Consider the following 10,991-nt stretch of genomic DNA (forward strand, 5'->3'; position numbering starts at 1 on the left):
TGCTATAAGGTAAAACCAAATACAAAAGACAGAATTAAATTTAAAAAGCTTTATAGGTTGAATTGTGTCCCTGAAAAAAAAAGTTGGATTCTTAACCCAAATAGTCAAAATGTGACCTGTTTGGAGATGGGGTTGTTACAGAGGTAACCAAGTTAAAATGAATCATTAGGGTGGACCCTAATCCAGTAGGACTGGTATGCTTATAAAAAGAGATCTGGACAAACAGACACTCACATGGGGAAGAAGATGTGAAAACACAAAGAGAAGATGGCATTCTATAAGCTAAGGAGAGAGACGTGGAACAGATCCTTCCCTCATAGCCCTCAGAAGAGATTAACGCTGCTGACACGTGGATTTTGGACTGTTAGCTTCCAGAACTGTGAGACATTAATTTCTGTTGTTACAGCTATCCAGTGTCTGTTCTAGCAGCCCTAGCAAACTAATACATGCCTATTTTGTGAAGATTTTCCATTTTGTTTTATTAGCCAAAAGACCTACAAGAGAATCTGGGGAAGTGAGTGTCTGGAGACAGTCATACTGTGTGGGGTTGGATACCTCTGGTGTTGGACATCCCCTGGGTTGGGAGAGATCATGACCCTGAAGAAAATTGTAGTTTGGTCAGCGATGAAGAAAGGGATGATGATTGTTGAGTAGCTGAAGCAATGAACCAATGTATCTGCCATAGCCAGATCCTCCATAACTCGTATCAGACTGACCCTTAAAAGTTTAACTGATAACTACGTATATTGTTTACCATAGGGAGGATGTGCCAAGGTAACAAACAACCCTCGAATCTCATTGGCTTCATACAACAAAACTGGTTTCTAATTCATGCTGCATGTCCCACCTAGATTGGCAAAAGATCCTGCCCCATATTCACTTGGGGATCTAGGCTGATGCTGGAACATTGGGCCTCCTCCTTTGCCACTGTAGCAAAAAAGGGCACCAAGAGTCTCTGCCTGCAATTAAATACTTGGGCTCTGCACTGACCTATGTCTCTGCCACATTCACTAAATGGGCAATATTGCCATATGTCATTATCTGACTCCAAGGCATCAGGGAAAAGTAATCCTTCCATGTGCCCAGAGGAAAGGAGAACCAGATACAGGAGAGAGCTGGAAGGCTGTACTGCCAAATGCTAACACAGCACGTGCACTGTCCTGGATTCCAGCTCAGTTATCTTCATCAGGTAGAAATGCTTTGGGCTATAAGTAACAGAACCTGGGCAGCTGTAGATGTATTTAACTTCCTCTTAGAACAAGTCGATGCCAGTTCCAGGGTTGGTGCAGCTGCTCAGCGCCATCAGGGATTCTGACCCCTTCCATCTTTTTTGCTCTACTACTCTCTGCATGACCACTTTTCATTTTCAGGGCAGTCCCTTAATGATCTCAAGACGGGGTGCTGCAGCTCCAGGCACCAGATCCTCACTTACTGTGCTCAAGGCAGGACAAAGGGACAGGTGGAAAAGCAAAGGGTCTCCTTTTATCATGGAGGGTAATCTTTCCTGGAAGCCGCCCCTTCACACTCCTCTGTGGTTTTATTGCCCATACAGGGCCTGAAGACCACACCCAGCACAGAGGACCCTTGGACATTGTGGAACTAGCAGAAAAAAATAGGATAGCATTTACAGGCCTTGGCCAATCCTAATCCAGCTCTTGGAGCTGACATGTCATCTCATTTAAAGTAGGGATTCTAGCAAGAAGAAAGGAAGAATGGATCGGTGGAGGCGGACAATTGGCTTCCCACAGCATACAAAGGCTTTCACTTTGTCCAGGGCACTTGGAAGCAGGAACATGTACTTCATGTCCATGCAGCTGCCTGGACTATGGACTGGTGCGTCCCCCAGGATCTCCCCCACACAGTGAATCAAGGACCATCACTGACCTATTGAACCATTGGCAGAATTAACCCCTGCTCCTTCCAGTCAAGTTAATTTGCCATCTACCCTCTCCATGGCTATTGGACATAATCTACCCCTCTTCTACATGCACAAGTGGCATGGAGGGGAGCCCCAGTGGACTGGTCAGATACGCAGCCAACAGATGAGTTTGGAGATAAAAGCAAGAGCTGATTTGCAGCAGTGAGTGGAGTATATGTTGGAGGGACTTTTTCCCCTGTGTTCTCTCAATAATAACAATAATAAAACGCTGTGCCAACCAAATCCTGCAAGATGCTCTTATCTATTAATATATCTCTAATCGAAAGTTGTATCGCACTGTATCCTCCGTGTCTGCATCGGCCTGACAAAGCATTGTCTGTAAGATGCGAATCTCTGACCCTCATATTGAAGCCTCCGGGGCAGATGCCTATTCTGGTCTAAATTTGATAATGGCCTTGGAGTCATACATTTTGTTTCTCCCCTTTGCAGCATCGCTTGGGCAGAATGAATGCATTGAACTCAGTGTCTATTAAAAACAACAGCAAGGCAGAGGGTACTTTTTTTTCCCCTCATCAAATCTGAAGCATCGGGAATTCTAGCAGCCATGAAGGATTTTCATATTTCATCAATGCAACAGGGGAACTGTGATCCAAGTTAAAACATTAACTTTTCGTCAGTGGAAGTTTTAATTGAAAAGGTTCTTTATCTACGGCGTAGGTAATATTAGTATATGCTGTGTATTTAGCTTTGTTTTAAAGCAGTTCTGTGCACTTCGGATTAATGTGGCATAACCAATACACTTGACAGACATGTTTCTCTGCAACTTATACACATGGTGGAATGTCATTGTCTACATCATTGTGGCAAGCGTTGTACCTGTTTCGGCTCAAATCTGAGGACATGTGAGAGGTGCGGGTTGGGGGTGTGATCAGATTTGTGTTTCCCGTAGATCACTGCCTTCTGAGTGGGCAATAAGATGGAAGGAGGCAGGAGAGAACCCCATGCCCAGACCACCACCAGCAGCAAGGTAAAAGTGGACAGGGTGGACAGGAAGAGGCTGGAAAGATGGGTAGCCAGGTGGGACAGCAAGTGTAGCAGGAAGCTCATTGTCAAATTCAGGTGTGGGGGGTACTTGGCTGTTCCCTGTGCAATTCTTCACCTAGTCTCTGTGCTTGGAAACTAAAGAAACAAATAAAAAGCATGGATACAGGAAGTCAGGAGGATATTACAAAAGTTCAGGCAAAAAACTAAAGATTAATCTTATGTGTTTTTTTTTTTTTAATTGGTTAGAATTTAAACCAAGAGGTGAACAAGCCTGGTAAGGGTTAAATGGGTTGAACTAAATTTGATCCTTTGATTGTTGACTCTGTTCTAATTTCAATCTCAGTCTCTTTCTTTCTTTTCCTGCCTTTTAAAATTTTTGCTATTATATTTCTTTCCCCCAGGGTATGCAGAGAATAAAATAAACTCTTGATAAATTAGGTGCTTTCCCCTCTAGGACAGTGGTTTTCACATTAAAAAAAAAAAAAAAAGATATCTGGGTTTCCTTGAAAAACCAAGGACAGTTTTGAACCCTCCCCCACACACACCCTATTTAATGCATATATGCACCTATAAGAAAATTTGCATGCCCTAGGGGCTGAGGACATTCAGGAATGCTGAAGGTCAAGAACTTCCATCTGGGTCTGATGGAATGTGGACCAGGTCACCCAGGGGCAGACAGGTCCGTGATTCCTCCCTGCCTGGGGTATCTGTGCAGGCTGCTGCCTGGTACACGATGTTCTGCAAGCAATGGAAGAATAAATAGAGCAAGGCAAGTGCAAGGGCTTCTGTCATTTCATCTCAGGGAAATGGCACCATCCCGAAAGCCTGAAGGTGGCCCAATTAGCATACAGTAATTAGAATCGCTGCAATAATGCTGCCTCCTCATTTTCTTTTGTGGGCGCCATGGCGGTAGTGGCGTTCCAGGCCGGGCTGTGAGAGGCAGCAGATAGAGCTGTCTGTCTGCACCCCTTCTCCAGCTGATGCACCAAGAGCAGGCCTCCGCCCTCGTGAGGACTGGGGAGGAAAGGAAGCAAATCAGAGCAGGAGAGAACTGTGTCCAGCACATGGGGAGCTCGGCCCCCCTCTGCTCTGGAAGCTTCCTTTTGCTACCTCTTGTGTCATCTGAACTATAGCAAACAACCCTAGCTTCCTTCCCTTGGTGAAGTAGTGTGGTCTCCAAGACAAGGGGGCCACTGGGTCAAGGAGCGTGTGGTGCGGGGTGGAGGGGGTCCCTAGAGGTGGGGGGGGGTGTATCGGTGGGGCCTCGGGTATCTCCATTCTGGAAAGGCCTCTTTGCTTTGGTTGTCCCTCCTTACCCAGAAAGGAACAAGTGTCCCCTGAAGTAGGCATGGAGTTGAAGTGACATTGCAAGGAGAATGGACAGCTGGGTGCATGTGTGCATGTGCCAGGTGCCCAAGGCGGGCTTTCAGACGCAGACACATCCCAGAGGGAGGAGATTGCAAAAGCTGCTGCTATATAACGTGGCCTAGATTGCCTGCATCCAAACGACGTGACCCAGATTGTGTCCCGCATGTGATCTTCCTCAGCTGGGGTGTGCAAAGGCTTGCAGGTCAGAGCTGGATAGGCCGCCATGCAGGTGAAGTTCAGGAGAGGCTCACCTTGGCTCTCTCTCGCCACCTTCCATTCCCTGCCTGCCATGGCCAGTAATCAGCAGCCTGCCCACAGACCGGCTGGTAGCCCTCCATGACCAAAGCTTCACTTTCCTGCCTCGGCCTTCAGAGCTTGCCTGCTTTGCTTTCATCTCCCACCTGGTGGCTTAGCAGGTTTGGTAAATCACAGGTGCCCATTGCTGATAAAGGATTGTCTACAGCTATCGTGTTTCTAACATGTCGTTTGCAGGGAAGACTTAAATGCCCTCACCCCAAAACACAATGCCTTGTCCATGTACCTCTGCTAAAACAAAACAAAGAAATAAAGCCCTTGGATATCTCCTATTGGTTTCTGTGTCATAGACTCTCATTCCATAATAGAACACTTGCATGTTCTGCATGACCTGTTCCCAGCTTATGTTCTATGATGTCACACATGTCTTCTACTCTAGCTGTTGAGGGATCCCTGGTGCTCTACAAATTCTTCTATTGCATCTTTCCTCACTATGTGTCCTGAGTGCAAGGGCCTTCTTCTATAGCTGCTGAAATTCAACTTTGCTGTAGGGGTTCGCCTCAGATAGCTCCTCTTCCATGAGACTTTCTGGATACTCCACTCTTTGTCCTAAATGTTAGTGGTGAATTTTTCCTCTCTTACTTTTATTGGTGTTATTTTTGTAATGCCTCCTTCATCCATCCATCCATCCATCCATCCATCCATCCATTTAAGCAGTCCCATCCACCCATCCATCCTTACCTCTGTCTATCCCTCCATCCATTCATCCATTCAGTCCAGTTTTTCAGAAAATAAATGCCATGGCCTAAGTTGGGTTCTGGGAATAAGCAGATAATCATACACAACTCCTGCCTCCACATAGAGCTTATGGTCCAATGGGGGTGAGACAAGGGAAAATGGAAATAATCAGATTATCACGCAAAGACTTCATACTTAGAATTGAAGGTACAGAAATAAGGAAACCGTGCCTTTGACCTGAAAGGACTCTTAAGTCTGATGGAAGAGACAGACACATAGATAATTATCTCTAAGACAATATTCTTAGTGCCATCGATAAAGTATGGATAAAATGTCATGGAATCACAGATGAGGAAATGATTACTTTTGCTTGGAGATCCAAGAAAGTCTCACAAAAGAGAAAATCTATGAGCTTGTCTTAATGTGAAGAGCAGCAGCATTCCGGGTGAGCAGGGAGGGAGAGGATCGAAGCCTCCCATGCAGAAGAAACAGAAGGGCCAGTGTGTTTGGGGGACAAGCCAGCGGTTTGTTGTGGCTGGGGGAGGGGACGTGTGGGCACAAGTACTTTTTCCACAGGCCAACCCTCAGCCGGCACGTGTCCTTCAGCCCATGCCCCAATTTGTCCTGACATCTGTCTGTGCTGCCTGCGTCGGCGGGCCTGTCATGGGGTGGGAGGTCTTCTTTGCCCAGGGGTACATTCTCTTGCTTGGGCTGTGATTCTGGAGATTGCCTGGGTCCTTCCCACACACCAGAGGCACTGAGTCGTGATGCCTGCAGCTCCATCACCCTGCACAATCGTTGTGGTGTCCTTCCTATGGAGCCACACGGTTGTGGATGATAGGAACAGCTTTTAATGGGTACAGAGTGTTGACTGCTTTTCTCCATGGGCCTTCCCCACCCCCAGTAATTTTTTTTTTTTTTTAAGACAAGGAAACAGAGTTGTTGTGACCTAAAATGTGAAATCCAAGAAGCTGGCTGGATTCTGGTCAGTATGCCTTGGAAGCCCGAGCCATCTGTTGGGGTCCTGCAGTTTGGAGGGTCTGTCACCAATTGGTCGCTTCCATCCCAAATGGCCTATTTTAGGCAGAAGGTGGAGCAGAAAGCTTTCAGCTCCCAGTCAGTGTGGAGAGATTTTCACACCAAATGATCGTCTGTTCTAGAGAATGTGCAATTATTTAAAGGGTGAGGGAGTCAGAAATTCTTTTGTAGTAATGTGAGCCTATCCTCAACCCAGTGAAAGAGTAGTCAGGAAAGGAATTCGATGCATTATCCCATAGCGAGGCTGGCTGTTGTGGTTTTGCTTTAACAAATATCTGGCCTGAAATTAGTCCTGGGAAGGAATCTCAGTTTTCACTATTTCCCTTTCTCCCTCTTGAAGGCAAGAAGCCTGCTTTGTCATGACAAAAGATTACAGTTTTCAGACACCAGGCCAAGCATTTCCGTACACTATGTCATGTGGCCATCAGAGCAATGCCAGGAGGCGGGGCTAATGTGGTCCCATTAAGAGCAGTTGGTCCTAGAGGTCATGTTGCTTGCAGAGATTTGCACCAACTTGCCTGCTGTTTCCAACTTAGTTCTATCTTGTGTCACATATAGAACAAGGCTGCTTTCTCTCCCCTCAGATAGTTGAAGATGAACATCCCAGGCCTGCCTCACCTCACTTCTTCTGACAGGTGGTTTTCGTCTTTGTCCCTTGAGGCAAATATTTCAAAGTTAGCTAAGTTAATACCTTTTCCCTGGATGTGTTCTGGAAGATCATCATTCTTAGTTGACTATGATATTTCAAGTATGTTTAGAGGAAATGAAGCCTGCAAAGTAACTGTTCTCCCTTACTCTGGACATCATGCTCCTATTAATATGCCCAAGCCAGCATTTGAGAAGTCTGTCACTAACTGGGTGGGACTTTGACAGAGGAGGTGCCACCACGTGGAGAGAGCATGGCCTTCTGGAGCAAGTAAGGGGTGCTGTTGATTGGACTGGTGTCAGGTACTCTTCTCTGGAATGTGTAGTCTGTTGTGTCTTGGTTTTCCTGGAGAAGTATGTGAGTGGCGGATGGGGCCAGATCTGAAAGACTCTACTTATTACTTGTCTCTGAACTTGGGCAAGTTTAAGCTTTAGTTTCTTCCTTCAACCAGTGTGAGGTAAGGCTTCTCGTCAAGTGTTTGAAGCCCTGACAACTCACCAGCTGCAAAGACACCATGGGCATTGCTATTCTTAATTCTATCTTGGCCTGAGATAGGAGACAAGTAGCTGGTCTGTGACCCGAGGGCCACCATGGCTGGTGGCGTTGTCCTTGGAAATCTGTCACTCAGTGAGGTGACGCCAACCCTCTTTTGAAGGGTGCTTGCTGCCATGAATGTGAATGCAGCGCCGTGAGGGCACCGCGTTTCGCCTGGAGGGGGTATGAATAGTCACTTCAGTTTTAGCCAGGGGTGCAAACCACATAAGGGGATGCAACAGAGGGACGCCTGGGTGGCTCAGTGGTTAAACGTCTGCCTTCGGCTCAGGGAGTGACCCTGGGGTCCTGGGATCGAGTCCCGCATCGGGCTCCCTGCATGGAGCCTGCTTCTCCTTCCGCCTGTGTCTCTGCCTCTCTCTGTGTGTGTCTCTCATGAATAAATAAATAAAATCTTTAAAAAGAAAAAGGGGGATGCAACAGAGGGGTAATGCAAATGAGGTCGTAGACGCAAATGTGTTTTGTAAACTGTAAAGTACAGAGCACGTGTTTATTGTTATGTGTGTACATGACTCATCCTGTCTGTGTCACGCATGAACCTATTAAATCCACATTTAAGATGGTCTTGTGGAAGGTTCCCGTATGCTGGCCAGGCTGCTGGAAGCCACAGTAGCATTTTTCTCCGGAAGAGATGGCTGAAAGCCCACGGTCTTTATTGATTTACATTTGCAAGCCGTAACTCCTTATCTCTTTTATGCCCCTAATATCATGATGTCCGTTTGTGTAATATATTAGTCTGGCGGCTCTGGATGCCAAGGCCTAAATAACTACACAGGGAGTGGTGACTTGTGTTGGAAAGCCTGTTGGGCGATCCAGGTTAGCAGGCTCAGTCTTATCTGTTCACCCGCCCTACAGAGAAAGAGAGGCCAGTGATGCTACTCTGTAGGGTCCCAGGGATGAATCATGTATGCTATCAAAGTTCTCTGCGATCCTCGGATACTACATAAACGCGAAGCGTAATCATTATGAATTATAAGTGAAGCAGACGGAGGTTTTAAATTAAATAGCACCATTGTGTTATTTTTCATCAGGATTCAGAGCAGCCGACCTTCCCAGCAGAAGTAACTTAGATAATTTGATTCTCTCACTTAACCAGGACTGATCACTGCGGGGATAGAAATTAATTTCTTGAAAAACAGCTGCGGGTTTTCCTCCCCGCCGGCCTCTCTCAAAGCTTTGCAGACGCGGTCGTCATGAAACCGGGGTGAAGTTCCACTGGGTGACTTGTTAATTCCAAGGGGGCTCCAGTAACTGTGTCTCCAATCTTTGGTTTACCTGGAAGATGGTCAGGACACACAGTCCCCTAGGCAACGCCCGTCGTGGTCATGTCCTCTCAAATCAACTTGAATGTTCAACAGGACATTGGGCCAAACCAAATGGTTTGGGCCTTGAGTGAAAGGAGACTCAGCGTAGCTGATTACTTGTGTGGATTCAAGAATTCCAGACAACCCCGGGATGGGATAGAGTTGGCATTGCCAGGTACCACGGTTTGCCCACTTGCCAGATAAATGATCAGGAAAGTGATGTGTGAGTTGGACTAAACCTTTACGATTCTGTGGAGGGAGTCTGCAGAATGTCATAGAATGACAGCTTGGTGTCGCAGAACTGGGCAAAAGTTGTCTATCGGGCTGCGTAAGAAGCAGGAGATACAATTAGAACAGAGAAGCCTGGCGGACCCGGGGGAGACGACACCAGTATTTAACCCAGCGCCCCGTGGCGGTGACATACCCCTGTTGGCTCATGCTTGGGCTCTGCCCCTCCTTGGCCGTGTCATCTCACGAAAGTCACTGAACTACTTGGAGCCTCAGATTTCTCATGTCAGAGAAGGACATTGGAAGAGGTGCTCTTGAAGATCCCTCCTATGCCAGAATTGTCTGAGGCAATCTGCAGGCCCCAAGAGCAGGAAAAGAAGAGGGTCTGAAGCTCCCCTGGAGAGGATCTGCTGAGGGACATTCCACCGTGTTAAAGTAAGGCTTCCAGGGGCATCTGGGGGGCTCAGCTGGTTGAGAGTCTGACTCTTGGTTAGGCTCAGGTCATGATCTCAGGGTCGTGAGACAGCCCCGCATCACAGAGCCTGCTTCAGATGCTCTCTCCTTCTCCCTCTGTCCCACTCCTGCTCGTGCTCACTTTCTCTCTAAAATCAATCAATCAATCAATCAATCAATCAATCTTTAAAACAAAAATAAGGCCTCCTTGCATATTCCCTTAATATTCCTCCACCTGACTCTTAGAACTTGGCTCTGCAAGCATTCAGCTGGAACTCAGGTGCTCTCCAACAGGGGCGAGGCTGCTAAGTAGAATGGAAAACTGCATTCGTGGGTCAGTGAATGGAGAGTTTTCCCAAAACTTCAAAATGTGGGTCTGTCTTTGCTGCTGGCATTGAGAAAGTATGTCAGGAAGGCAGCATGTAAAGAAGATGGCTCTATCTGTTAGAGGCTTGAGGACAGTCCCATAAAAATGTTGAACGTTAAGGTTAATTAACTCCTACTCCTTTAATCTGTCTCTAGCTACCCCGATCCAGTATTGTACGTGGTCCTTCTGTAGCTTCTTTCCTAGGTTTGAGGTTGCCTGGAAGGTGACATCTCTGGCTTTGATTCCATTTTAATGTGACATTCCGGTTACAGGTTTGAAGGGTGCGGGAGAGGAGAGAGGGTGTGTGGCAGAGATGGGTAGCTTTTCCACCAGCACTGGTGTTTCCTCTGCCATAAGTGACTTCCCAGCAAGAGCTACATGGCCCAGCTTTGGCATCTGAGTGTGGCCACATGATGAGTCTAACTCACCCAGCAGATGTGAACAAAGGTGGCTGGTTTTATTGACAAAGCAGAGGCACCTTTTCAAACGTTTTCTTTCCTTTTCTGCCAGCCCCGTCTGGATGATGACAAGAGCTTAGGGATTGGCAGAAGCACAAAGTAGAAAGAGCCTGGCTCCTTGACTCAGTGCGTGGAGGAAAGCTCCTGGCCAGTCAGGAACATCTGCCAAAAATAAACTTCTGTTTTACTATGCCATGAAAATCAAAATGTTGTTATTTCTGCAACAGCAGGCAGTGCCCTAACTAATCCACGGTGTGATTTGCCCCAGGTCTATAGACACCTTAGGGAGGGTGGGAGGTTATGCATTAAGGACGCATTAAGGGGCTCCTGGGTGGCGCAGTTGGTTAAGTGGCCAACTCTTGGTTTGGGCTCAGATCATGATCCCTGGGTCTTGGGATTGAGCCCCATGTGAGGCTCCGAGCTCAGTGAGGAGTCTGCTAGAGTTCTTCTCTTTTCTCTGTCCCTCTGTATGTGTGCTCTCATGCTCTCTCTCTCAAATAAATAAATAATTTTTTTTAAAAAGGGATATGTTAAGGATGATCCCCGAATAACTCCCAACTTTCCTTTTAATTTTGTTTTGCTGCATCTCCATATGGAACAAAATGCTTTTCAGCTTGTTCTGTTCCTTCTTTGGAGAAGTAACTAGCTGGATAAGATTGTA

The 10,991-nt window shown here is 46.8% G+C and overlaps 1 long non-coding RNA gene across 1 annotated transcript; it reads left to right on the plus strand.

The window, feature by feature from the left end:
• The first annotated feature begins 4,985 nt into the window (after window positions 1–4,985).
• LOC111096482 lies at window positions 4,986–10,496 on the plus strand. The gene is made up of 2 exons (XR_005360308.1): window positions 4,986–5,161; window positions 10,383–10,496. It is a non-coding gene; the product is annotated as an uncharacterized LOC111096482 (long non-coding RNA).
• The last annotated feature ends 495 nt before the right edge of the window (window positions 10,497–10,991 follow it).

The sequence above is a fragment of the Canis lupus genome, chromosome 6, assembly GCF_011100685.1.
Source record: "Canis lupus familiaris isolate Mischka breed German Shepherd chromosome 6, alternate assembly UU_Cfam_GSD_1.0, whole genome shotgun sequence".
NCBI lineage: Eukaryota > Metazoa > Chordata > Mammalia > Carnivora > Canidae > Canis > Canis lupus.